This window comes from Cyanistes caeruleus, chromosome 6, assembly GCF_971803275.1.
Source record: "Cyanistes caeruleus chromosome 6, bCyaCae1.hap1.1, whole genome shotgun sequence".
NCBI lineage: Eukaryota > Metazoa > Chordata > Aves > Passeriformes > Paridae > Cyanistes > Cyanistes caeruleus.
Window position 1 is genome coordinate 22,007,546 of NC_141706.1, and position 27,595 is coordinate 22,035,140.

The 27,595-nt window shown below is 44.7% G+C and overlaps 1 protein-coding gene and 1 long non-coding RNA gene across 4 annotated transcripts in view; one reads left to right on the forward strand and one right to left on the reverse strand.

Moving 5' to 3' along the window:
• Positions 1-27,595, reverse strand: part of LOC111930774 (uncharacterized) — a 119,261-nt gene that overhangs the window by 67,230 nt on the left and 24,436 nt on the right. The window contains exon 1 of one of the 3 annotated variants that reach the window (XR_015288381.1): positions 17,015-17,155. The exons of 1 other annotated variant lie outside the window; for it this stretch is intronic. The gene's annotated coding sequence lies outside the window, so the exon portion shown is untranslated. Of the gene's footprint in view, positions 1-17,014; positions 17,156-27,595 lie in introns of those variants that run through there. One more of the 3 variants, XR_015288380.1, reaches the window with a different exon arrangement.
• Positions 17,069-26,943, forward strand: LOC111930773 (uncharacterized). Its single transcript, XR_002865301.2, has 2 exons — positions 17,069-17,473; positions 24,676-26,943. It is a non-coding gene; the product is annotated as an uncharacterized LOC111930773 (long non-coding RNA).

Consider the following 27,595-nt stretch of genomic DNA (forward strand, 5'->3'; position numbering starts at 1 on the left):
CACAGGTCTCCTTTCCATGACCACTAGGACATGGGAAGAAGAAGATGGTTTGTGCCCTGAAGAAAAGCAAGGAGGTGAGGCACAGTCACACACCCTCTACTTAAGAGATACTTATCTGGGTGCATCATTTACATGCAGGAGTTTCTTGAGGACCACTGATGACCTTACCTCCCGGTCCTAGTCAAGTTCTGGACATCCCAGATGGTCCCACAGAGAGACCTTGGCCCTACTGTGATGTTTTCCACATTTTATGAAAAGGCACTTTTAGCTTACATTAACAAACAGAAATATTCTTTTTCCATCAAAGCCAGATCCGTTTGAGGATAGAATCGGTGTTATCCATAAAGCTGTCGAGAAATTTTCACAGGTTTTATCAGGTTTTCTGAACTGAACAAATCACTCCTGAATGTTTTTGGAAATCCTCATTTTTCTGTCTGACTATAGGGAGTTTTCACATTTCAAGATGTGGGGGGAAACTGCCACGACTTTCAACAGCAAAACTCAATGTTTGTTGAAAGATGCAATTTTGTTTGTAAAACTTTTTTTAAATTCTCCCTAGAAGACTTTACTATTATTTAGGCATCTAGATAATAAATAAAATATTGGTGAATACAAAAAATATTACTTTATTTGCAATTACTTCTGCCAGGAGCTAACAGCAAGGGCAGCCTTTTCCATGGATGCTGTTGCCATTCAAGCCCTGGTTGTTCTTGTACTTGGTGGCATGGAAAGCAGTGGTACACAATTTGAAGAGATCTGCCAATTTAATAAACCATGGAGAGGGGTTACTGGAATGCAATATTTCACCACCCAAATCCCCAAGCTGAAACCAAGCTACTGATTTTATTTCTTGATATCCATATCTTAGTAACTGTTGCTTTGTTCCTGTCCTCAGAGGAATGACCCTGGCCAAGGGGCAGCTGTAGACACTCCATCCAAGCAAAGGATGCTGCAAGAGACAATGCCCATTGCCTCAGCTGCCCAATGTCTTGGCCTTCACCCTTTGCAGCAAGGAATCCACATCCATCACAAACTGCAGAGAGAAGAAGGGGACCAGGACAATGAGGAGAAATAGTGAAAAAGCTGTTCATCCCAAAGGGAGGCACAAAAAGAAAAACCTTTTGCTCTTCCTTGGGGACTGTCTAAAGCACTTTGATCCAATCATGGCTTTAATGAGAAGGATGCCTCAGCTGTCCCTAAGCACACACCACCACTGGTGCTGGTGGACTAAGATACCCAGGGACCCAGACCACAAAAGAGAGAAGTAACCTCAGCAAACAGAAATTGAGGAGGACATTCAGTTTTGCTGCTTCTTTTATCTCTTCTTAACAGCCTAATTGGAGTGTAATGAATTTAGGGTTGGTGCTCGCTGCCAAACTCGCTTCTTTGATGTGTTTTTGGCCTCTGTGCTACAAAAATGCAATGGGAACCAAAACCAAGATATTACACCTCCATAAAGTGTCTCTGGGTTTACCATGAGATTCCAACGCCTGTGCCAAGGGACCAAAGCCACTAACAGGCTGCTGCTCGCCAAGATGTTTGGGTAATGAATAAGAAGCAGAGAGAGATGCCACTGTGAATCAGAGTGAGGAATGCACGCTAATGGCAGCAGAGGTGGATCCGGGGCTGTAATGTGGAACACAGAAGAGTGCTGTGGTCATGCTTCTCTGTGGCTGCAGCTTAGGAGCAGCTGGTGGTGCCTGAAGGCCTGTGGCAGGCACGGAGGATTTGAGGAGGTAGAGTACAGCTGTACAGGGACAGAGCTGCTCATGCTGCCAATAACCAGGTCATTCTCAGGCCAAGGGTCTTTCCCCTCCCCATTGTAACCATTCCTGCTTCAGCTCCTGCAGACACATCTCTTTCCCGCACGAGCCTACCATGCTTTGCTTGGCTCTCAGCAGGGCAGAGAGTAGCCACTACATGACATGTGAGCGTCCAACACAACAGTGCCTGCTCAAGAGGCCATTGTCCCCCACTGCCCACCACACACCAGTCAGGGTCACCATCCCACCAGTGGGGACAGCAGAGTCAGCAGGTTGTGCATGCAAGCGGCAGGCAAAACTTGGAAAGGCCTCCTTGGGGGATATCCAACCCTGCAGAGAAGAGAAGGATCCCCACCACCTCACTTAGGTCTTGGTGATCTTGGATCTTAGATCTGGGTGAATGATAACCTGCCCTTGAGCACACATGAAAAACCTGGTGATGCTTACCAATTAAAATGTCCAAGGGCCCCACATAAAATTTCCTCTTAGAGACAAATAAATAAATTATGGGAGTTTGGTTCTGAAGAGGCTTCATTAAGTAGGGATGTTTTCTGTTTCTATTCAAACACTAACTAAGCAAGCCCATGTTAGACGAACAAATGCAACTATTCCAAAAATCACTGCCCAAAGGAAAATCCAACTGCTTATCCGTTTCCGTGTCTGCAATGATCTTGCTCATGATAAAAAACGATGTGCCTCCTTGGAAAAATTGTGGCCAATGACAGTTCATGTACTTGCAGAATATTCAGGCCTAAATTCCCACCCTATTTAAATCAATGCAGCTATATCCATTTTAGGGAAGCTATCCCCAATTGACAGATCCTGGGAACCTGGCCCTGAATCTCTGACTCAAACAGCCTTTACCCTGTGACTGCATGTTTGAGACATGGGCTGCTGATAAGATACGCTTCTAGTTAAATGCTGCCCTCCTTCAGCTATGATTCACATTCAAGAGCGGTTAAGTGGTCCAGCTGTTCTGGACACAAGCCTTCCCTCTGCAAGAAAAGCACTTTCTGGAAGAGGTATACTCACACAGCTTTGCTGGTAAGCAGGTTATATACCGAAATACCAGAACTGTGCTCCAAATCCTGACACTAGAGGCAGGGACAAAACCTCTTCCTGCCTTTCAGTGGCCACTGTCACCTTAGCTCCATCAGATGTGAGTGGAGAGCTACTTTACACCTTGCTCATAACTCAGGGGAGAAACCAGGGAGTCTATAACTGAGCCTCTCTGTTCTGGAAGACTTAGGCATTCACACCAGCCACATATGGGTAGCATTTAATGGGCCAGCAGTAAATTAGTGTCCCATGTGACCAGCAAGGCAGCCCTGACACCAAGAGGTGTGCAGCTCCTGTGATCAGAAACATCTTCATCTTCTCAGTGGAATGCTTCCGTCAAAGCAAAATGGAAATGGGACACTACCTGAGCATTAACCCTGTGGTTTCCCCAAATTCCACACAGAACTCAGTGCTCCATTTTCTGCTCCTGGGGACCACATTTTTTGGCCATTGCTGTGAGCATATCAGACCATACACGTGCATGCAGACATTCTCAGCTGAAGGGCTGGAACAGCTCCTTCTACTGAACATCTGGACTTACACATATAAACTACTCAACACTCTCTTCCAGAATTACAGAGTCTTTCATATCTTATCTCTCAAAAACCACTTATCAGCCCACGGCTTTCAGACTTCAGTCTCTCCCGTCTGCCAGAGTGGAACTCAGCCATGTAAAAACATGAATAACAGCAGCCCCCCTCTCCTCTCCCACGCTGATGGCTGCAGCTCCTCTGATGGGGGCTTGAACTTTGGGGGCAGCAGAAATAGCTCCTTCTACCCTTCTGCTGTGGACTGGCAGAGGAAGTTTAGCAGAGTTTAACCACGGGACAATAGATCACTGGAGCATGAATGCCTCCTCCCATCCCAAGCTGAGGAAGGTGACAAGCTAAATGTACATATTTGTTATCGTAATTACGATGACAGACAATAAGGAAACATTTGTAAACTCACATGGCTGCTGCATGGGCTTTGGGCATGCCCTAGAACCTCCACTCCAAACATGTATAACAAAAGACAGGTTTGTATCCATAAATGAATATTAATAATTGGGAATAGTCTGGATTTTTGTCGAATAAAGACTTCTTTCTAACTAAATAACGCCCCCTCTTTTTTTAACGTTAATAAAATGCTCAGAGAAAGTTTCATTTATGATATTTCAAAAGTACTATTCAGAAGGGGAGAGAAACTATTTTACTGTCCTCTTCTGCTTTTCCTCTCCTTTTTCCTTTCAAAGAAAGGAAAGGTGCAGAGGAGGAAGTTCAAGAAGGGCTTTTGAGCTTGTGAGCCATAAAAAAACTTTGAGTTTCATATTCATTGGGCATCAACATTTCCACACACCCTCCTTCCAAACTTTTCAAATCTTTCCATAAAAATTCTGAAATGAAATGGAAACGTACTCCTCTGAGCCATGAGAGATGACATCATTAGACTTCGGCACGGCGCTAAAAACATGTGTGTGTCCTGCAGCACTAGATACCAGTCTAGACATCACAGCAAACAGAACTGAAGCAGACCAAGGGGGCTCTCAGCAAGCTGCTGGGGCTGGTGCTGCATCAGGAAGCATGAGATGGGGCTGGGAGGAGGAAGGCAGTGATGTTACAGCAGAGGAAAGCTTAACATAAAACAAGATCATCACTAGCTCTGGACCAGCTTAGCTAACATATTTCTCACTTGTATGGACTGCACATGGGTCGTACATGTTTTTGTCCAGTCCAAGAGAGGTCTGTCGCAAGAACAATGTCTCGGCTTTTGTTAGGAAACTGAAGTTCAGGCACAAATCTCGCCTGATGGGTCTCATTCCAGCAGCCAATGATACAATCCAGAGAATAAACACGATAATCAGGTACCAATTGGAAATGGTGGGAACAAGATCTATAACAGCAGTGGCAGGAAGAGAGGGTACAGGTGCCTTCCCTTCTCTTCCCCAAGTGTCCCCCCAGCCCACATGCACTTTGGACCCCATCAGCCAGTCCTCTCTGGCAAAAAAACCAAGCTTTCAGATGCTGCTGCCAAACCTCAGAAATGTATATTGCTGTTCTGGCTATGTTCAGGAAGAAGGGGAAGGGAAAGCAGTGTGCAATTTTCAACAGTTTCTCCTTGGAGAGGGGCCCCCTAATTTTCTGAAAGGGGCCATCGAGGAGGGGGGAGAAAAAGCAAGAGGCTCTGTCCCATTTTAATCCCTTTTCCCAAATTAGTTATACATGGGGAATTCATGATGGAGTTCCCTCTTTGGGCTCTGAGCCTCAAAACATATCATAACATTCAGAGCCCTTCTAAAACCTTTTGATCACATCCCTTCTGAGACTGCTGTATTTATGTGCAGAGCTGTGCACATGGGCAGATGCTGAAGGGAAAGACAGGGAGCAGAAGTATCCTGCGCTTGTGGCACTGCAGGTAGGGCTTGCAGGACAACCCCAGCAAGGGAAAGAACACAACAAGAAACCACAAGACATAGAACGAAACAACTGTGGGACAAAGACCACTGGTGCTGCTGTGAGAGCTCGGCAAAAATCTCAGCCACAAATCTCTTCCATGCTGCCGTCAGGACAACCTACCTGGAAATTTGAAGCTGTCTCTTTGCTGTGTTGAAACCTAGTACAGGGACTGCTGAGTGCTCTTTATTCAACGGGAAATTACCCAGTCTGCACAGAAACAACCCAAAATAATATTCACTCAACCTTGACCAAACAGGTTTGACATCAAGCAAGGACCACAAAATGCCAGGCCTGGAGATGATTTCCACAAGCCCATGAGAGGCTGGAAACCTTGGGATTACAGCACATCTCCCTGCCCTATGTGTTTTGATTACAGTCCTTCATAGCCTAAGAACCTTAAAGATAGAGTAAATTGCTACTGGACTTAAGTAATTTAGGATCCTGCAGTCCAGTCACAGTTTTTCAGCAAACCAAGAAGGGCAGAAACTTCTCAGATTAACCAGCATGAGGTCTGTAAGCCAAGATCCTCAAAGACATTAGATCTCTGAGAAATCAGTGGTGCTTGGGCATTTTAGTAAATATATTCAAGGACCTGGACTGAAATACCAATGCCCACCCCCCTAAAAAATTATGCTAAGTGTCTGAAAAAGTTTACAAAGGTGTCTGCGAGATTGATGCATTCCTGGAAGGCTAAGAAGGGGTATTGGTATTTTGCTAAATTTTACTCAATACTGCTTATTAAAAAAAGAGCTCAACTGGTTTAATTAAAATTCATGGTAAATAGATTTCCTTTCTCCAGTGCCAGTGCTTTGTATGGACACATTCAAAGGCATTTACTTCCATTTGGTTAAACTTCATAACTGACTCTTCTAAATGTTTCCACATGGTGGCTTGAATTATTTTTTTTCTTTTTTCTTTTTCTTTTTAACTAAATCAATTTTAAACCAATTTTCATTACATTGGTGGTTTTGCATGTCCACAAGGCCTGTGGGCCTCATGGATTTTAAAACTTGGCGTGAAATTCAGCCCAAAATGCCAAGTGCTGAAACCCAGTGAAAATGAAACCATTAGAATCTATAGGGGAAGCTGCCTGCCACTCAGCCCTGCCCACGCTGCTGGCTGGACTGAGAGCACCTTCCCTGGGGCACCAGTCCTACACTAAACTGCATGCTAGGAATGGCTAAAACTCACCTCTGGACACTGCCACTGCTCCGTCCTAAGCAGGTTTGGGATTTGGCAGCAGTGAGCTCAAATCCTGGCTGGTGGAAATCACTTGAAGCACAGCCTGTTAGAAGATCAAAATCCTGATCAGGAGCCTCTTTAAAACTGTGGCTTCAAAGCTGACTGGAAACCTGGCCCTGGGCTTCCCTGCAATTCAGCTTGGGTTTGCAAACTTGGCTGGTGTTAGGTTTATTGCACCTAGTTTAGGGCTTTATTGTGAACATTTTGTGGAGATTCAGCTCTTGAAATTAAATGGGCTCTGTTGTTCAGAGTCTGGACCAGTGTCCCTAGCATCCGTATACTCCATACCAATCTATCTGCTCTCATGTAAATGTGATTGAGGGTCTGATGCTTTATTTTCAAGGTAGAGGTCATTGCTGTGTATTATCAAGCCAGTAAAATTGGATGGATGGACGGATGGACGGACAGATGGAGGATGGATGCATGGATGGACGGACGGAAGGATGGATGGATGGATGGATGGATGGATGGATGGATGGATGGATGGAGACTATTGACTGCTGCATACTGGAGGGCCTTGACTTATAAAGCAACTTTTTAAACTGGTGAGGAGCCAGGTTTGTTATGGTCCTGCTTTCCACCACTGAGTCTAGTAAGCAAACCAAAAACCAAAAAGATGTCTTGTAGAAGTACCCAGTAACTGAGATGCTTCAAAGCAAAGACAGCAGCCTTAGAAGAAGCACCAACAGAGATGAAGGTTTTTTGCATCCCAGAGGGATTGGAGTAAAACCCAATAATACTGCTGGTTTCCAACACTACTGTTTTTAATACATCTAGAAGTAGAAAAGAATGGGTTTATTTACTCTTCAACTCCTTTTCCCCCACAAAAACCCTCAAAAATGGTGACCATTCAAAGCAGAGCAAAGATGGTTCTTGGCAAAGTTTCAGCGTGGTTCCTGTGACTGAGGGGAATGTGGTCATGTTGCTAAGATAGTGGCCTAGGAGTCAGACCACTCTTCTTGGCTATCCCACCACCCCACCGTGTAACCTTGGAAAGTCACGTTTCCCCTCCGTGGTTCCACATTCCTTGCCATCCTGTGCCTCTTGGCTATTCAGGCTGCCAGCTTTATGGTCCAAGTCTGTCTCCTGCTGCTCTAGCTACCACCATAATTATGAGAATTTGATACATGCTGCATTCCAGCACCCCTTCCCACAGTGCTCTGTTAGACGCCATGCCAGCTTCTACCATCCCTTCCTGGGACATCCATGCACTGTGAAGGACAATCTGCCCCCATCACCCACCAGAAGCACCCCAGCATCCAGCCCCAAAGGGACTACGGCCCGGGGAGTCATTGTTTAGCAGTGACAATGCAAAGGTATGCTCTTGAAGCACAATATGAGGGTTTGCCCCAAGGTGCAACTCTTCCCCAGCATGCATTTGTCATGACTGCTTGAGTAAGGCAAGGTTTATCCCTGACCTCAGAGGGCTGTTGAGCTTTCTGGCAATCCTTACTTTGCAGCCTGGCATGAATGCACCTTTTTGCAAGCAGTACTGCACCGCATGCAGGGTCCTTTATGACCAGCATAACCCAAAGCACCAAGAGAATGTCTGGGTGTGACACTAGCACCTCTTTTCTTTACAGGGGCTAAACCTCTGCTGTGCCAGAGGCAGGACTTTTACAAACAAAGTATGAGACCTTTTTCTTCCCTGTTTTGCTCTAAGGATTCTCAACTCCAGGAGCCACCACACTACTAAGAGCACAGGTCCTGCTTCTGCTCCAAAGTCTCATTGAAGGCTGATCCTCAAATGCTTTCAGCTTGCTCAGTAGCTGCTAAATTATCTCTGGGTAAGGCCTCCCATGCTGGGCACTGGGCATACACACATGGAAGGACAGTCCCTGCATGAAGACTTCTCAGCCTCAACAGGAAAGTGACACAAAGGGGAGGAAGTTAAACAGTATTAGTGAGATCACCGTGCAGGGAACAGTTGAAGGGAGGATTAAAACTCAGCTGCTCTGCACACCAGGGCACTTGGTGCCTTTTCTCCTTGCATGGTGTTTCCACGTGTGTACGTGACACGCACACATACATGTGTGTCTATGTTTATGTATGTGTAAAGATGGATGAGGACACACAAGCTACACTGACAAGGTGCATACACATGCACATCACAGCTGCAAGTGGTGTGATTTGTCCTGTGCTACCTGTCAGGGGCTCACAGCCCTTCATGGAGGGCCCCTCCTGACCTGACCCAGCAGGAACTGTGCCCCATTATGACTTCTCCAGGCTGAGCCAGCACAAGAAGCTGGGATTTCCAAAGGTGCAGGCAGGACAGGCAGATGATTGCTCTGAGATACTGTCTCAACTCCTCAGAGTTTGGTGATGTGTGTTTTATCAACAAATAACATTTCTTTACTACTGCCAACCCTGCTGAACCACTGAAGCTGCAGACAAGCAAGCTGTGTTTGCTTCTCTTTCATTTGTCATCAACACAATGGCCAGCCAAGTTCTCATTCCAGCATCTTACTTGTTGGTAACAACAAAAACAGGCAAAAAGGGAAAAGCTGATTTTTGGCAGGCTGTGGGCATTCAGAAGAGTAGGTTTGGATAGGTAACGTGAAAATGGCCCAGTATGAAAATCGCTGGGGAAATAGAATCTTTAGGAAGCAAGAGTTTAAAACCAAAAAGTGGGCTGGTTAGGTTTTCAGATTCCCCTGTTTCTGCTCTCTGGGATGGTGTTGTGTATTAATCCTCTCCTTTCACCAAGACAGGGGGCCCTCAAGTTAAGTGACAATTGAATTTGGCCAGAAGGAGACCAAGGAACTTTCTGCATGTGTTTCACTTCCTAAGGGCTGCACTCAGGGTCTGTTCCAGGTCTGGATCACAGTCCTGCTGTTTACAGGATGCAGAGCTCGGGGCAGGGAAAATGCAGAGAAGAACAGTGACAGACACCACTGAGGGAATCTCTGGAGTATGTTAGTAGGTTGCTGAAAGGGAGGAACAGTTTTGAAACATGAGCACAGAGATAAAAATCTATTCCAAGGTGAGGATGAGCTAAATACGTCAAAGGCCTTTCAGCACAATCTGGGCACATGTGAACCCATCTAAATAGTAAACAGCGCATTTACTACTAATAGCCTCCTAATTTATTTATGGAGCCCCATCACACTGCAAATCTCTGTCATCTCCTTCACACACCAATCACCTGGCACCAGAGGAGCTCTGCCCTGCCTTTGCTACCTGTTTTTAGAGATAAGCGCTAAATAACAGAGCCCTGCAAAACATGATAAGGCCCACGCTTCAAGATGGTTGACTGAAATTACTCATCTTCCAACTTGGGGACGTTTCACAAGCTGTCTTAGTGCCTTGGAGCACCTCAAGCAGCGGAAGGAAGAGGAAATACAAGCTCAGAAGCCAACACAATCAGCCCCAGGGTTGGGGAATCCCTCCTCGAATGTATACATGTGCATCTAGATATATATCCACATTTGTCACTGCTATGGCAACTAACACAACAAAGATATCCTTTTAAAGGCCCTGCAGTAAGGAGGAAAAATATTTTGCTATATATATCACTGCCTATTGACGTCAAAAAATAACTTAAAATAAACTAACCTGTAAGTTTGGATCACGCTGGTCCTTTTTCCTCCTCTGTGGATATTGGAATAACGTTCACGTCACAATGACCATCTGTTACCTTTCATGGAAAAAGTAACTGAAGAGAGCTGAGCTACAAAGTTTTCTATCAAACCCTCTCACACAACCTCACTGAAGCAACATAAAAAGCCCCCTCTTCTAAAACCTATGGAGGACTGTAATACTGAGGGTCTCATTTAGTCCTTCCACAGGCAAAACCCGTACTGACATCAGAGGGAAATTGCCAATTTTGGTAATTATTAAAAACTAAGAACATGTGGTAAGCTGTGATAATTAATTCAGCTAAGCAGCAAAAAAGGGTTCACTGGGAAAAAAAGCAAGCTGGCAGAAGGAAGTCTGGGCTGAATTGTAAAAATAAAACATTCCATTTAAAAATGATTTTAGGAAGTTTGCTTCCACAGCCAAGATCTTACAGATCAGGGCATCCTACCTCTTGTGCATGTGTCTGTAGCACCATGCGCAGTGGGACTGACATGACTTGTGCTCTTTCCACTAACGCTACCAGTGCAATTATTTTACTGACAGCACTAAGTCCCTGCTATACATTCAATAAACAAGGGTAAGTGGATTTATGAGGCAGAGAGGAAGGTAGGGAATGTAGGACCTTAGTTTGCACTAGGCTGTGCCAATACAACCCCACTAAAGTCCAAGGTGATCAAGCACAAGCAATGCAGTGGGAAACCCTGCAGGGGAACAGGCTGGATGCTGGTGATGGCTCACAAGTGCAAGGCATGGGAGCATCTTTGGCATGGGACTGCTTGACAGCTCCTTGCCCAGTGCCCAGAATCAACAAATGCAACTCTCCCATACCTTGGCTGGCAGGAGGAGATGAGAAATACACCTCAGCTATGTTCCCATCCCAAATCAGCTATTTTGCTCACCTTGGGAAGATTGCAGGGAACTCTCTCAAGTCCCTTTTGGCTTAATGTGTATTTTAATCTGGCTTGAAGGAAGCTGAACTGCCTGCATGTCCTACCAGAGCCCCACAGAGTGGGTTGAGGTGTTCTCAGAGCATGAGATATGCCATGATTCTCTCGAAAGCACCAGGAACATTTCAAAGCAACAGAACTTATTAGAGGTTTTTTTTGAAGGCAGATCTCTCTTACTCAGTATGGTGAGTTTGAACAGATATAGCAAATGCAATGAGTCACTGGAGCATTGTGGGCCGTTATATACTATTAAGTCATCTGCAAGCCCATGGTGAACCCATTTGCAATGTGGTATTACACAGCCACTTGATGTGTTGTGGATTTGGGTCTGTTCCTCTTCTCCTCAGGGTTTGTTTTTCTCCCTTTTTTTTTTTTTTTTTAAAGTCAAGCTACAGACTCCAAATAGCAAGAGCTAATGCAATTCAAGCAGGTTTGAATCAGACCTATGAAGGAAAATCAGCAATCACATAGGTTTTTAGAGGTTCGGAAATATGCCTTCTCTCAAATTCTCCTAGGTCACTTGGCTTTCAAAGCTGCTGGAATTGCTGCAATTCTCACCCCTTCTGCCCATCTGTCCCGAGTTTCCCTCTAAGCTCAGGAAATCCGAGAGTTTGATTTGCCCCTGGGCTGCAGAGAAGCCCTCATCCAGCAACATTGTACTTCAGCGTCCTCTGTTACTTAACTCCCAGCTGGTGTGCCCTAAGGTACACATCTGACTTTTCTCATATTCCTGTTATCTCCCAAATTTGTCTGCCATCTTTTGTGCCATCAGTCACTTCAGTTCGCCCCTAGAACAATTTCTGAAGTACTTTGCCTAGAGATTGCCTTCAGTGGCTCAGCCTGCAGGCTGCATAAAGGACTTGCATAAAAGATATAATGGAAGAGCCCCTCCTTATTTTTAATTCCTTGTAACATCCAGTCTCCCTGTATATTTCCTCTCATGGTAAACAGATAGGCATCTTATGGAGATCTCCTCCCTACCTTTCCTCACCTGCCTATATGAATTTAGGAAGACAGTACATTGATATTTCTACTGACTGTGGTCTTCTTCAGCCCTGATTTGTGGAAGCTTTCAGAGAAACACCTCTGACACAGCACCACTCCTCATTCTTTTCCCAGCAAAGACCTTCCCTTGCTTTCTTCCTTTACCCCATTTCTATCTAACACCCTCCTTCACACGGGCATCCAAAAGCCCTGCTGGGTGCTTCTTTCACCCTTTATTAATGCCAAGTGCTACCCCTCCTCACCACCCTAAACAGGACCAGGTGGAATGTACCAGGTTCTCGAAGGGAACACCTCTCTTCTCAAAGAGGGAGCTGCCCTTGCAAGGTCTGTTGCTTTTTTTTTGGAGTAGATGTAGCTGAGACAGGTTTATCCAAAGATCATGAAAGTGCTAGGTGATTGCTGAACACCAGAATAAGGAGGAAAAAAAAAGAAGCTATAGCTGGTGGCTGCACAAAGTAGTTGGATGTTTTACCAAGGCTGAAATACTGAAAATATGGAAAGTTTTCATAGTACTCCAAGCTGTACCTAGAAAGCTATAGGATCACTGTGGGACGAGTCAGACTGGCAACCTTATATCTGACATAAGTTATGTCTGACAGCTGCTAGTCCTGAGGTGCTTGGCAGGGAGAAATCTAGCTCTGATACCACAGGCCAGAAATCAGAGGAATGCCTTTTTCTCTACCCACAAAGAAGAAACATATAAGCAATATGCTCTAAAGCAGAGATTGCATAAAAAAGAGGCTGGCCACACAATAATTTACCACTGATCTCAAGCTGAATATGGAAACAGGTTGCTTTGAAGATGTCTGTCAAACACCCCGGTTAAAACCCCAATAGTGGCTAAGAACCAAGAGAAAGAGAGAGGGGATATGGGGAGGCCTAGATTGAACTGTCATTTGTCAAGAGAATTAGAATAAGCAGGAAAATAATGTGGAGTTCAAAGTCAGTGTCCAGCAAAAAGCCAAGAAAAAGCCAGTGTGGCTACAAGCACAGCTGAAACAAGCCAGACTTGGTGGGAAAATGCTACAGCACAACCCCTGGTGTGCATGGTCTCTGGGAACAGTGAGCAGCTCTCTCACCCCACCCAGCTTTCCTCAGCCACAGCAGAGGTACCTTGATGGAGGAGGGAAGCACCAGGGGAGACAGGCAGGCTTGGGTGGGATGGTGATGAGAAGCCAACTCTGCACACACATGGTTTGACACTCTCAACTGTGGGAAAACCCAAAATGAGAGGGTTGTTCTCATCTCTGAATATACTTCCCTAGATCTACTCATTTTGGATTTTTACCCTCTTTGAGATGAACTTAGGCTTGGCTGTGGACATTTCTAAGGATTAACATGCTGTGGTTTTCTCAGCCCACCAGCAGTACTTCTTATCTTTTAATTCCCAACTTTACAGCAACTCTTCCTGCCTTGTTCTTCTAAAAGCAAATGCAGTTTGTGCTATCTGAAGTTGGCAACACTATTTCCTTAGACACGAGTGTCCAGAGAAAAATAGGTCATTCTGGTAAGGGTATTCCTCCGAAAGCTGTTACAGACTACCCATATATGTGTATTGGGATGAGCCCTGAAGGCATCACAAGTTCTCCTTGTCTGAAGGCAAAAAAGCCAGGAACCAGATAGGTTCAGTCTGTGGACCAAAGGGGGATAAGAAGGACTAACCAGCTTCTCATAAAAGACCAAAAGATGGAGCCTTCTCTTTCTGCATGCTAAAGCACCAAGTACATTAGAGGAGGATTATCCAGAAACCAGCATAGGCTGGTTCTTTTTTTTATGCTGAATATGTCAGCAAGGTCTTGGCAGACTGTGGGGAAAAAACAGAGTATCTATAAGATTTCAAGGTTGTCACAGATCAGTAACCTCAGGCGAGGTCTGTTATAGTCATTCAGCAATGACCCCATCTCTTCTTTCATTTTAGGATTCTGCTAGTTTTCATCCACTTGCTTGCTTTTCTTCTTCTTCTTTTTTTTTTTTCTGTTCATCCTGCAAAACAAAGAGCTGCTGGAACCATGTTCCTTCATGGGATTTTCACCAAGGCTGGACCCTCCAGGTGGAGGTTTGCCAGATATGTCACAAAGTCACACAATGCATTGCCATGGAGGAAACGCCACGTATATAAATACGTAATTTCATGGAGGAAACCTCAGGTCAGCTGAGGACCTGACAAAAAGGTGAGTCACTTCAGGCAAGTTGGTTTGGAAGGTAAGAGTAAAGCTCTGCAAAAGCAAGTTCTCCTGGGTGGGTGTCACTCAAGCTGACCAGGTCCTCAGTGGACACAAATTGTCATAGTTCCATGCAAACCATCTGGAAAACGACACCCTGGCTGGCAAGCTGCTAAGGTAACAAGTATACCCCAGGGCAGTGCCAACTAATGCTGGCTGTGGACCTGCCCATTAGCTGTACTGGTAGTATCAGCTTATGTGAACATACTTGTGGCTCTGGTAAACCTGGAAAAAATGACATTTCCATGGGTTTGATGAGAAGTGAAACATTTGATGCTTTGGTCTCAAATTTTCTGCTGTCTTCCACAGGAAACAAAGGGCAAGGTTTTATGAACGGCCTTCTCTTTTTTCCCCCTTTTGGGGCAAATGTAGGAAAAAGTGTTATCTATGGAATTTCAGAACTTGTTCTTTAACGCAAAACACCAAAACCACCAGAAATAACATTCGCCTGGAAAATATAAGATTTAACTTTGCCCTAAGCCAAAATTGCATAGTGATTGCTATTCATCATTCTGCTCCCCTCCTATGTACTCTATACGTCTCCAAAAGCTTACCACGGCAATCAAAGTTCAAGGAGGAGCTGGATGAAGCCACTCTTTCCAGAACAGGTATTCCGCACATCTCTGTTCAGAACTGTCCTTCTCCAGAAGAGACTGGACAGCTGTTCTTTGTTGATATCCAGTCTCCCAGGACCTTCAGCAAACACATTCAGGAACCTGGTTACAGTCTAGGATAGTATTTCCTTCCAGACTCGTCAGGATATGACAGGTTTTTTCCAAGTTACCAGTGCATGCACACAACCTGAAGTCCAAAGGACAACTCCACAGCCCTTGTGCTGTTTGTTGAGCTTGCAGCCCACCTCATCTATCCAGCTGCAGAAGTACACACCCAAGGATGATGTTCCAGTACCAGAGATGTGAAAGCCTCTCCAGATCTTGGGGAAATCCAGAAGGTTATCATCTGCTTCTTCTCATCCTGGCAGCAGGAAAACTCAAAAGATGGGTGCGCACTATAGATTTCTCCACCATCTTCCAGTGGGGTTTTTTTTTTTTGTCCACCTCTCCTTCTTCTTCAACATTTATAAAATGGGAGTAGGAATATCTGCCTCCCTTAAGAAGATCGGGTTCATTAGGGCTCTCTTCCCCTGTCTTAGGTTTTACTCACCTCCTGTGAAAGGATTCCTACAGGTGTCCTATAGCTTGAGCATCGAGGAAAGGCCACACACAGCTTCAGAGGGGTGTCCTGTAGCATCACCCTCTACCCTGGGAGGTCTGGAAGTGGTCCTTGCTCCAGGCCTGGCTGCAATAAACTGTGTGGGTCTGTGTGAGTTGCCCACAGAGGGCTGCCAAGGTCCAACTCACTCAGAGTACACAATCTCAGCACAGCACCACCACACTGTACCTCTGTCCCCTGAGCCCTACAACACTCACAGGGCATTAGAGAAATTCTGCATTGCACTGGGCTGACTTGTCCTCTCGGCGTTCAGCACCAGCTGAGGACAGATCTATGCTTCGCTTTGCTTTGCTCTTCCTGTGTTTATTCCTAAGCCAACCAAAACACTCTCTGTGCTGCAGAGCGAGTCACCTATGACATGGGACCCTTATTTTTGAGCTAGGGGTGAACTGAAGACATGAATCTGCCAGATCATCTGTGGAACATGCTGGTGGCAGATGGTATATAAACATTTGTTTTCTTATTACTCAAGAAGGGAAAACAGTTGGGAAAGCAAAAGTTTCTTAATTTTATTTTTTTTTTTCAAAAAATTTAAGTTAATGAATGGAAAAAATCAACAAACTTCTGAAATTCTTTTTGATAAACAGGATTTTGTCTTAAAAAAAAAATAATAAGAGGGACTTGGCAGGGTTGAAGTCTGCTATTTTTCATTAGGACAAGATGATGGTATGGCAGGAATGCAGGACAGAGTGGTGCAGATGTGTGAAAGCATTTAGGAAAAGGCACCCAGGGATTAGAGAAGTGCCTGTTCCCAAAATGGGTTGATCTGAGGTAAAGGAAACCTTTGGGATAGGAAGATAGTAAACCCCTCCCCCGCCCCTTTTATAGTGGATATAAACAGTTTTACGGTATTTCCACCAAACAGAACAAGAAAAAAAAAAAAAAAAAAAAAGGAAGGAGAGATTCTGCAACACACACATGTTCCCCATTAATTAGGACTGCTGTTAACAACACGTTGCGCCAGAGCTGCCAAGAGCTGTCAGACGCAGGAGAGGGAAGCCCGCAGCGGAGGCTGTGCCGCCTCCCGGGGTGCCCGCCCGGCCAGAGCCCGGTCCCGGCTCCGCGCTGGCCGGGGCTAGGGCAGGCAGCCGGGCTGGGGCACGGGGAAATGCCCGGCTGCACACACTGCTCCTGCCTGAATGTGAATTCCTCCCCCCCACACTCCAGCTACAGACATTTTCCACAGAAATTCTGGCTATGTTCGCATTTGGTTGAGACTTCGGGACTATTTTTGGCTCTTTTAAAACATGCTTAGGGGAGGCGCCTTCTACTTTTATTCACATAAAGGATCCTTATTTTTATGTGTTAAGGGACACGGAAAGAGGAGGGGAGACGGGGTGAGGGGAGAGCTGATTTATGCTTTCATTCAACTATACAACAACAACACAAATCTACATGCAAGCTGCCTTTCCTCCTCAGCAGGCTCCAGACACGCTCTTTGCTGTAGCAGAGACCACCCCTAGCATCCCAGTTTTCTCAAGCCATCACTGAGACAGAGAGCTGACTGCTGGATTTTAAGCATCGCTCACCTTTGCACCTCCTCGCAGGCACATCAAGGGCTGGGAGCAGCTTTATCCTCCTCCTATCAGATCCTCTCTTCTCAGCTCCCTCCTGAACTACTCCCTTCTTTCAAGCTCCCTGAGTGCTGGTCTGGATTCACCACTGGATGTGACCGAGGTTGCACACTGGACTGACTCATGTTAGGGTTAAAGCAGGGTCCTGAACTATCTTTTCCTCTTTGAACAAATGTAGGAAATAGTGTTGCAACAGTGCAGCAAAGTTCACTGCAGGATCATGAAGGAGGGGGAAATGATTGCATTTTAAAGCAAAAATTATTTCCCCACACTTGTATACTCACCGTGTCCAAGCAGCCAGGCCATCAGCAGGCATCAAGATGTGTGTTCCAAGTGCCCAGTCCAGGATCCCTTGCGAGGACACAGAGGAGAGACACCAGCTATCCACCAGCACGTCTCCTTGACTCCTTGGAGGTTGGTGATGATTTGCTTGTTTTGGATCTTCCTTTTTGTACTGTTTAGGAGCAGACAGGGATTAGCCTCTCCACCCTGTCCCACCTCAGTGAGTCATACAAATGTACTCACTGTCCTTATGGTCTGGACATCCTGAGAAGTTGCACTAGATATGTTGAGTGGCTAATCAAGGAGGCTTTTTGCTGCTCTTCCACTGCTGCCCCCGCACCAGACACCTGCTTCAGCCTCACTCACACCAAAGAACACCTCAGCCACAGGTCTCCATAGCAGGAGCAGTCAGAAAGGGGAGAGCTGAAGACTGCTGTCTTTTCCAATAGCTGCCTTGCCGATGCCCATGAGGTGGAGGCATTTCTGTACAAACTCCAGCCCTCTGACTGCTGGCATGCAGGACTCCATGGCTGTGTACCTGTATCTCACAAGCTAGGCCAAACAAAACATCTAAAGCACAACACCTACCGGCGGTAAAAATTTTGGGATACAAGGACACTATGCAATTCTCATTCTTCCTTTCAAATCCCTAAAATGCTGCTGTTGGAACTTCAGCCCTGCAGTTTTGGGAGGCTTTATAGCTACAGTGATGCACATGGTCTTGTGCCAAAAAAAAATTAACTACATACATTCAACTACATATATTTAACTTCATCTCTACAAATATTGCAGGAGGAAGTCCTCATAACTGCAGTCCAAAGCACTGGTGACTTGTTCTTGAAAGAAAAGTCCTTTCAGACAGGGAAGAAAACATCCTGGCCTAGATTTTCAAGAGCAGGTAGTGGTTTGAGTGGGTTCCCTATTACTTATCCAAAGAACATTATTTTCAGATTATGCTGGGTGCCTTCCTGCTAACAGCTTTCCTCACAGGCATCTTGAACCAAGAGTGGAAAAGGCCACCAGAACCACAAGGATTTCTGAACTACTGGAGCAGATTGGACATCTATCTAGGTTGTAATTTAACTGGAGCCATTTAACAGTGTGAATAAAGAACCACGGGATCTCAGTGCACTTTGGGAGAGCTCCTTGGATCACCTGTTCAGATGCATGAGAGATAAGGGGAATGTTCAGACTGATTTTCAAAAGAACACATGTGTTCTACAGAACTGTGTGCTGTTCTGTAGAACACATGTTAAGGTTTTTGGTTAAAATAGTTCTGTTTGGGATAGTATATATTTTTGAAAATAGAAATAATTTCTGTAGAAAGCTAACAATTTTTCTCTTATATACAACTAATCAATTATTTAAAAACCTTTTTCTTCTTTTTAAGAAAAGAGAAATTAATGTGAAAATTTTCAAATAGCTCCTCAAATACCCCTTCTAACGACATTTGAAAATCTAGTTTCCCCTTTGGGACACATTGCAAGAATCAACAATAGTAACAGTTTGATGTCTGTGTTGCTTCAATCCAGCAGGGTGCAGGGGGAGGGAGGTTTGGCAGAAACTATTATTGTCATGTGGGAGTCTCAGAAATGAGTTGTCTCCTGGCTAATATTCTTCCACTGCAATGGTAAGTCAAATAGGCTAGTAGCCACGGCAACAGCACAGAATTCTTAACTATTGCTATGGTTATTTCACATCACTTTGGGGCTACCCCAGTTCATACCGTTATCACTCAAGACATTATTTCATAGTGATTTCATTAACTGAGTGCAATCTGATATATGAATAACACCCACATTCAGTTTAACAGAGGTCATGTTAACTGCACTTCTGCCTGAAAATGAAGACAAGTCAAGCTAAAACAATGCTATAGTTTTAAAATAAATACACAGAGACTGACAAGGGCTCATAGGTGCAGATGGGCTGTGTGACATCTCTCCTTTAGCTCAACTACAGCACGTGTCCTCCTAAGGAAGGTTTTGGGAAAAAGGTGGGAGCTACAGCATCCCTAACTCCACACCTGTCATGGACCCTGCAAGCAGGGCTGGACTGGGGGAAGGCATGACATGTGAGCAGTCAGTGATAATAACACCTGACAAAATTAGGAGTGACAGCTCAACTACCACCTGTAAAAAAAAAATGCCATAAACTTCCTAAGTATCACAACTTAATGTCCAAAACTTAAAGAAGTTACAAAATATTGCCAGCCCTGAACCAACAGTTTAGGAACACTTCCTGGTCAGAAAATCCAAAGAAAGGACAGAGTTAACCACGCCCATAGCTGATGGAATTACTGGACCTTGGATGGAAAAAAATCAGAAGGAAAATGACAAAAAGAGCCCAAGTTTCCAGGACACCATATTGCAAAGCCGCAGCATTGATTTGCAGGAGCATGATCTCCTATGTAGTATCACCAAAACAGCAAATCTGTGGAACTTCTAAAAGATTTTCCAATCAAAAACATTCAAAGTTTGTTTTCCTGTCCAATGGCACTGATGCTCAAGAAAGCCACAACACCCCTGAGCTGGTGTTCTGTGCCAGTGCTGCACAGCTGATCAAACAACAGGAGATTCCTGGTTTATCTCCTATGTTCATTTGGATTGCCATTCTTCAAAAATGTACACTAGGTTTCCCAAAGCAAACCTTTGGAGGGTCATGTGTCCCCCTCCAGTGTCAAGTTATGTCATTTGACTGTAATATCTGGGCCTTCACTGACCAAGCAAGCAAGAAAACCCAGCCAGCCCACCAAAAAAAACACAACAAACAAAAAAACCCCACTAACAAACAACAGCAAGTTCAAAAGACCCATTTTTCAGAAAATTGAATAATGATGTATTCTGCAAAGACAAGCCCTTTAAAGTGTTTCTGGTTTCAGAAATATTTTAAAAACCCCAGTGTTCCTGTTGCTTTCCAGAGTTATCTGAATTCCTTCAAAAGCCCACTCAAGGTTAAAGAAGAAAAACAATGTTATTCTAATGGAACAAAGCATTTTTTTTTTATAACAATATTTGAAATACAGTTGCAAAAGAAGAGCTAGAAAGGCAGAAAGATTCAAGTTTGGAGTTTATCTTGTGTTAATTTTTTGCTTTTTTGTCACCTGGGTTTTTTTCTGAGGTGCTCCTCCTCCAGAGAGCTGCTTCAAAGAAGCTCTCAAACTCCTCCTCCCCCCATTTCTTCTCCACTACTGTTTGAGTCTGCAGCCTTGTTTTAGCAGTTTGAGAATATGTGGGGCAGTGATTTTTCTACCTAAGCCCATCATTTTGTTTAGGAAGCCACAGAAACTGGAGCTAGCAGCTCATCACTTTACAAACATCCTAACCGTATGCTCTAGAGATCGCTTCTGTGTACAAACAGTTTCAGTCCAGTTTCAGCTACTGCAATTTCTCTGATAACAACTTGCCATGTTTACATCTATCTGAAACATTAAAACCCCCTGGGGAACAGTGTGGGTCCTTGATTATTTATCTGTTTGATCGACCTGAACAACCTACTCGCAATATTTTCAGAAGGCTGACTTCTCGGCAGCTGGAACACCAGGGGGGTTGGTGTTACTTGTCCTTCTTTCCTCGGCTGCCTAATCTCCCTGCCTGCTCCTTAGTGAAGATGTTAATTCAGAGCAGAGCTGGCAGCGGTCCCCCTGCTGCCCCAGGGGGTTCCTCCTAGCAGTATGCAGGCAGTCATTAGTCTCTGACTATCGTCTGTCAGGCAGTCCAAGCCACTGGTCCCCGTTCAAGCCAAACAGGGATGTCACATCATGCAAAGTCATGCCATAAAATAACAGTAGAAATAACTTACATTTTAAATCCCTGAGGGCAGCTACCCCGTCAGGCTGGCGGATTAGAACACGGACGCGAAAGCACAACAAATGGTGCTGGGGTCTCTGGCTTGCACAGGAGGGAAATGGTTTAACACCAAGCAACAGAGGAACAAAAGAAGTGTCTGAGCCAGATTCAGCCTAAGCCACTTTTATGCACCTAACTGATCTGCCTAATTGAAGGCCTCTTCTAAGCAGGAGGCTAACATACCTTAGCTGTCAGGAGGTGGGACAGGTACAGCCAAGGGTCATTGGGATCCTGGAGCAGGACAAACCACTTTCTAACAGCAGCCCTCTCTTTTCAGTGACTATAAGGATCTCTGGGCGTTTTGTGGCACCCAGGGTGAATGGGTGCTAACCAGAGTGCTCTAGGCATTCTGATATTTTAGAAAAATATCCCATGCACCAAAAGGGCATGCCCATAACTTTCAGTGTGCTAGTGCTATGAGCAGGGTCACACAGAAAGACATACCCTCTGTGAAGGGAATGCATGACAGTAAGAGGAAAACAGAAAAATAAATGTAACTTGGAACAAGCGTAAAAAAAAATTCCAATTAAATAGCGTTTTCCCCTCAAAATGAATTTTTCCAAAGTCTATAGGATTTCAAAAGAAAACTGGGCACTCTTGAAAAGGGATTTTCTGGTAGCAAACCATCTTTGTAAAAATGTGGACATGGCTCTCCCAGGGATCAGGATGATTCAGTGCTGCTGGAAATATTTAGTAGTTATCTGTAGTGAGATGGCAATATTTTGGTTATTTAGACTTCTGACGAGCATGGATCATAACAAATAGTTTATTATGAAGAATATAAAATGAGGTGGTAACTGGATAACTTGACAACAAATTATTTTCACTATATATAAGTGCATGACAGTCTATATTGGAAAATGATAAATTACACCATTCATGTGCCCTGAATTCACTGTAATCTCTCAAGGGGGGAAAAAATCTAGGTTAAATAATGGGCAGCTAAACAGAGACATATGTTCAGTGTGCACCACAGATCAGAAAGGCAAACGAGACGTTGGAAATCCTGCAACAATAGCTTTCCTCAAGCTGGAGCTGCCAGTTGAAACCGAGAAATGCCGACACTTCTTTTTGCCTGATAAATCCCCTAAAATATCCATCTCTCCTTCCACTCCAATGAGGCACGAAGTTGGTAGCACCACACAGCACTGGAGAAAGTGTTGCTTTGATTTGCTGCCGTGTGTGGCACTGGCAGCTCATCCCTGTTCCGCACATCCCCTGCTATGACTCCAGCCCTTCATCTGAGGCTCCTCTGCAAACTGCCAGGCACTCACGGGTGAGAATGCAGGTGTCTGATCACCTCTGATGAAACCATCCATATCACCTGTGTGTGCTACTTGTGTTTGGAAGGAAAGGGTGCGGAGCTGACTCCAGGAGAAAGAGTGTTTGTGCTGCCCGTGGAGCAGCACCGTAGGATGATGCTCGAGGCAGATTGCTGGGGAAGCATCGGGAGAGGTGGCTCCTCTAAAAACAACCCAAGCTAATGGCACACCTCAGGATTTTCTCTCTCCGTGCCTTCCTGCCAGGTGCACCTCTGGGATGTCCATGCAGGCAGAGGGTGGGCTCCAAACGGGAGAGGCACGGGCAGAGGTGGCTGTCCAAGGGGCCCGCTGGCCAGTGGGTGGACGGGGTGAGCCGGCCCTGAATGCATGCGTGGCTCTGGCCCGGCATTTCGTCTGTGCAGGAGGGGGGCTGGCGGCGGCAGGCGAGCCAAGTCAGAGCAAAGCCAAGCGAGAATGTTCTGGCAGCCCTTCCTGGCAGCCTAAGCAAAGTTATTTATCACTTTGTGCATTTTCCTTCTCATCTGTGTACAGCCGGCTCCAATGGCTCAGCTTGCATTTTGCCTTCCAGAGCCAAGCCAGTCCCTTGGCTCTGCTCGGTCTTGGCTGTCCATTCACACCTTCTGTCTCCTCCAGCTCTTCCTGGAGCAGCGCAGGAACGCAAATTAGGAGTAGGTGTCTACAGCCAGGGAAGAGACTGAAGCATCAGCAACACACACGGATGGCAAAGAGCACATCTCTCCCAGGGAGGCAGAACACCAAGCTGCTGTTTACTGGGGCTGAGGAGTTGTGCACAGTGTGTGCTGCTCCCAGGCAGCCTCTGCTGGGGAGCTCCAGTGCCTGCCGGCAGCTATGAGACATTTTCTTTTATTTATTTTAAGGATTGTGCCTTTGCGCTGACTTTTTCCAAATTGGTGGATATAACAACAGCGAATTTACAGCAAAATTTTCCAGTTCTGTGGACTCTTTTCCATACTGCTGGTGAATTTTGCCAAAATATCTAAAAAGGGTACCTAAATTGGGCTTGAAAATAATACCAGCTGCATTCAGATATTTCTGAGGCTCACATTTGCTCTTGATAAGGGCACACCACACTCTTCTAAACACTGAACATTGCAAAAGCAGATCAATGCTAACTCTATTACACCTTGTATCATCAAAAGCCTGGACAATAGTTTCAGGACTTTGCCTAAAGGAAGGACCCCTGAATTTAGCTGTCATTTCTCTCCTCCTCCTCCCTGAGCTGTTCCTGCAGTTTTGTCTGGGGCTGCTAAATTCAGTGCCAGAGTAACAGCAAGACTACATTTGACCTTGCTGAGTTTCAGGCAGTGAAAAGATTTATATTTTTCTGCTGGATATCACACTCTAGAAGATGCTAGATAATTCCCAGCCTCTGCAAGGCCAGATCTTGATTACCTTCTAGACATCTTGGTCCCAACAGGGTAAAACCTCCTACTGTTCTGATCAGGCACTTTTTTGTTTTTAAATCGTTCTGATCAGATGGTGGAAGGATATAAAACAAGACAAAGAGGAGGTGAAGGGGGCACCTGGTCTGCAGCAGATTCCCAAAAGCACTCATGACAACAAAGTGTATTGAACAGCAGCTTCCCATCATGAGCCCCTGATTTTCACATCCTGAAAGCTTTCCAAAATTGGTCTGCAATTTCTCAGATTTGGTCTCTGCCTGAAGGTAGAAGAGGAAGTTGAGTAAAATCCCTTCAGACCTTCTGAAATGAGGAGAGAATGAAAAATTGCATTTTCTTATTGTAATAAAAATTCTAACCATTTTTTTCTCTGTAAAAGGCCACATCAAGCTGCTTGGAATTTGAAACTTGGTGTGGGTATAGCTCTCGTTACAAGCCAGATTCAAAGCAAGCTGAGGTCAATAACTGTCTCTCCTTTGATTTTGCCTGACTCTGAAGAAGACCCTACAGCTAGGTAAACAAATCGTAGAGAAAATCGTTTGGAACAGTTGTGCCTATTTTCTACTTGGGAGTTGCCTGGGAACAAGCTCCGTTTATTTGCAATGTGTCTAGGGTTTAGATGTATTCACCAAAGCCCAGCTTTGCTCCATCCTCCTCAATTTTTATTTTAGAACCTTGCTCCATGAATAATCTCCTCGAAGAAAATATCCAGCAGCAGATGAAAGGACATCTTTAGGTAAAGAACTTGTAACTAAATCATTTCTACACCTTTTTTTTTTTTATAGATGGGTCACAAGCACATGATTTGTCGGTATTATGCATCCCTCGTGCATGCCCCAGTGTATCTGAGGTCCTGGAAGAGGTTGACATTTCAGTGTGCTGCAAGGTAGAGAGCACCAAAGCCCTTGGTGGATTGAAGACTGACCTCCACATCTCCCTGAAGCTCCAGCTCTGGGACCATCCTTTCTCTTGGCATCGGAGCTCAGACGTCTTTCTTTGTTAAATTCTACTTCAATTGGTTTAATTCTGTTTTCTTGCTGGAAGAGGATTTAGTAAAACAAACAAAACATCTTACCAATGCGAATATTCACAATTAATGACAAAACTCTGAAACAGGAAGGTCATTTCTTGGGGAGGGAGACTGGTGTTATTTTGAATGAAGGGAAGAGTGCAAAGATCTTGCAATATTTGCTGTAAATGGGTTGTTATGGTGAACATTCCTGTCAGCAAGCTCATTAGCTCAGAGATCCACGAGTGAACAGAGACCAAAAAATATGGTTAAAAATTCAAGAACAGATTAGTGGACAATATTTTGCAATCTTTGTCTAGCTCTGCTTCTCACTGAGAATTAGTAACTTTACTCCAGGCCAGATTCAAATAGTCTTACTCATGCAGAGCAGCACCGTGTTTTATGAGTAACCCCAGTGACATTTAGGGCTGTATTTTGGAATAAGATTGGAATCAGAGAAAGACAGTGGGAGGCATGGCTGAATCACCTTGATTAATAAGTGTAAGATGGCTAGGTTTTTTTTATGTGTCTATATAAATAAACATAATGGGAATAAGGAGGGATGTGTGGATTGACAGGCATGTGAGGGAATTCATAAACATCTTTTTGCAATATACAGCAGACTCCTCTTTTAACAGAAAAGGACAACACCCAAAAGTTACTTAATATCAGGAAAAGAGGAATTCACACCTTCAGAAACAATAGAAGATCAGGCCATTTTGTGGGTTTTACTCTCAACAGTTCTGGCTGTTGCCTGTGATATTACATAAGGTCTACACTGCTCTCCATAGAAGTGATGGATGAAGTTTTCAGAGCTGCCCGAATGTCTTGAAAGCATGTGGTCCATTTTCCAAAATAATAGGGTCCTTGGGATTCTAAATGCCATTGAATTTCAGCACTTCTGGGAATGGTCTCATTCACTTCTAAATCAGTATGCATTTTCCAGTATGTTATGCTTCCCATTTCATTTTATCTCGGGTCTCCAGCCATCACCATACATCAATAGCAAGACCGTCAGAGGGCAGGATGAAAACGGAAAGCAGGGTTGTGCCCAACTGCTCTGTCAAAATGCCTCCAAGACCCATCACGGGCTCCTGACATTACCAGCGAGCGAGGAAGGAACCAATTCAAAGCTCGCTGATGTAAAGGAAAGTCCACTCATTTCTATGGATTTCAGTGAGGCTTGGATCAGGCCCTGGAAGAATAAGGATGACATAAAAATAACATGACGTCTGCCAGATTCACCAATATGCTCTGATGTTTTGCCCGGCTCAGTGATGCAAAGCAGATGGGAAGCACTGACAATCCTGGCCCTCTTCAATCACTTACTCTGTCTCTCGGATTAGTTTTCATCAGGCGTTTTATTCACGACATAAATACATTTATCAGTGCTTCTGCAAGAATATTTCAGAAGAAAAATCACTGCATTTTAACTTTATCAGAGAAAAAGTTTCCGCATTTTATCACTCGGTGACTGCCAATTTTCAACAAGGTTTCTAAGAAGTTTATTATGGAGCCTGTGAATTTTGCTGTACTTATGAAGGGCTTGCAATTAGTTGAGTTTAGCTGTCTTTTTCTTCCATACCACTTTGGCCCAAGCAGAGTGCACAATTGTGCCATTTGACTGATGCACCATCAAATGGGGCACTGGGACAATTATTCTGCAAAATACAAAGCTCACCTTAAGTTCAAGCACATGCTTAAATCCCATCAAAGCTATCATAAATAAACACATGTACAGTTCACTGGATCAGTGCCAGAAAATGCATTTAAAAGAAACTAGCCCCCTTTGAAAATTACCCCAGTGCCTCTATCCTGTCCTAGCCTATTGCTACACAAAAAAGGAGCTAAAATCCATTGGAAAGTTCTTATACATGAGGAGTTTGTGCACTAGACGCCCCAAAGAAGAATGAAAAGGCATTGCCCTGTCTAACATTATATGCCAGGAGCAAGCAATAAAGATGTAATACAGGATGAACTTTTAGTATGTATGATTATTATAAATATAGGCATTAATAGACATTAAAAGTTGCTGAATGACTGAGAAGTTGAGTAGATTGGATGACGTCCCTCAAAATGAAATAATCTATATTTGGCTGGTAATTCACTTCTTCCGAGATGCTTTCTGCTTGACTCTGCATATATTCCTCATTGCAGAAATAACTTGGGCAATTGCAGTCTGGCTCCAGCCTCAAGCCAGCCAGCCCAGGAGCGAGCATTAGTGCTGAAAGACAAGATCTGAGTTCCATATTCCCACCAGACACTTCCCCACGAAAATGTCCCAGACTGTTCGGAGAGCAGTTGCTGTGCTGCTCAGAGCCCGCTCCCTGGCATAAGGACCTGACCACAATCACACCACATAAAGGTCAAACTGGCCCCAAGTGTGAGGACCATCCTGCATTTCTGCACCCATGCCTCACAGGCTTTCCCAGAGCATGTCCTGTTCATCACAGCTGAGGGTGGCCCAGAGTGTCTCTGCCCTGGAGTGACAATCTGCTGCCAGCCGTAGCACATCCACCGGTTTTGCCTGCAAGTGCCGTAGTGCTCGAGCACACAAAGGGAGGAGAGACAACATAGAAATGCACAACGTCAGGCACAACACTCAAGCCTGGGTTACCTCATTTTAGGTAACTTTAGGTAACTTTACAATGATCACTCACATTTTAGAGGTGAAGACCAGACTGCAGAAGGATGGG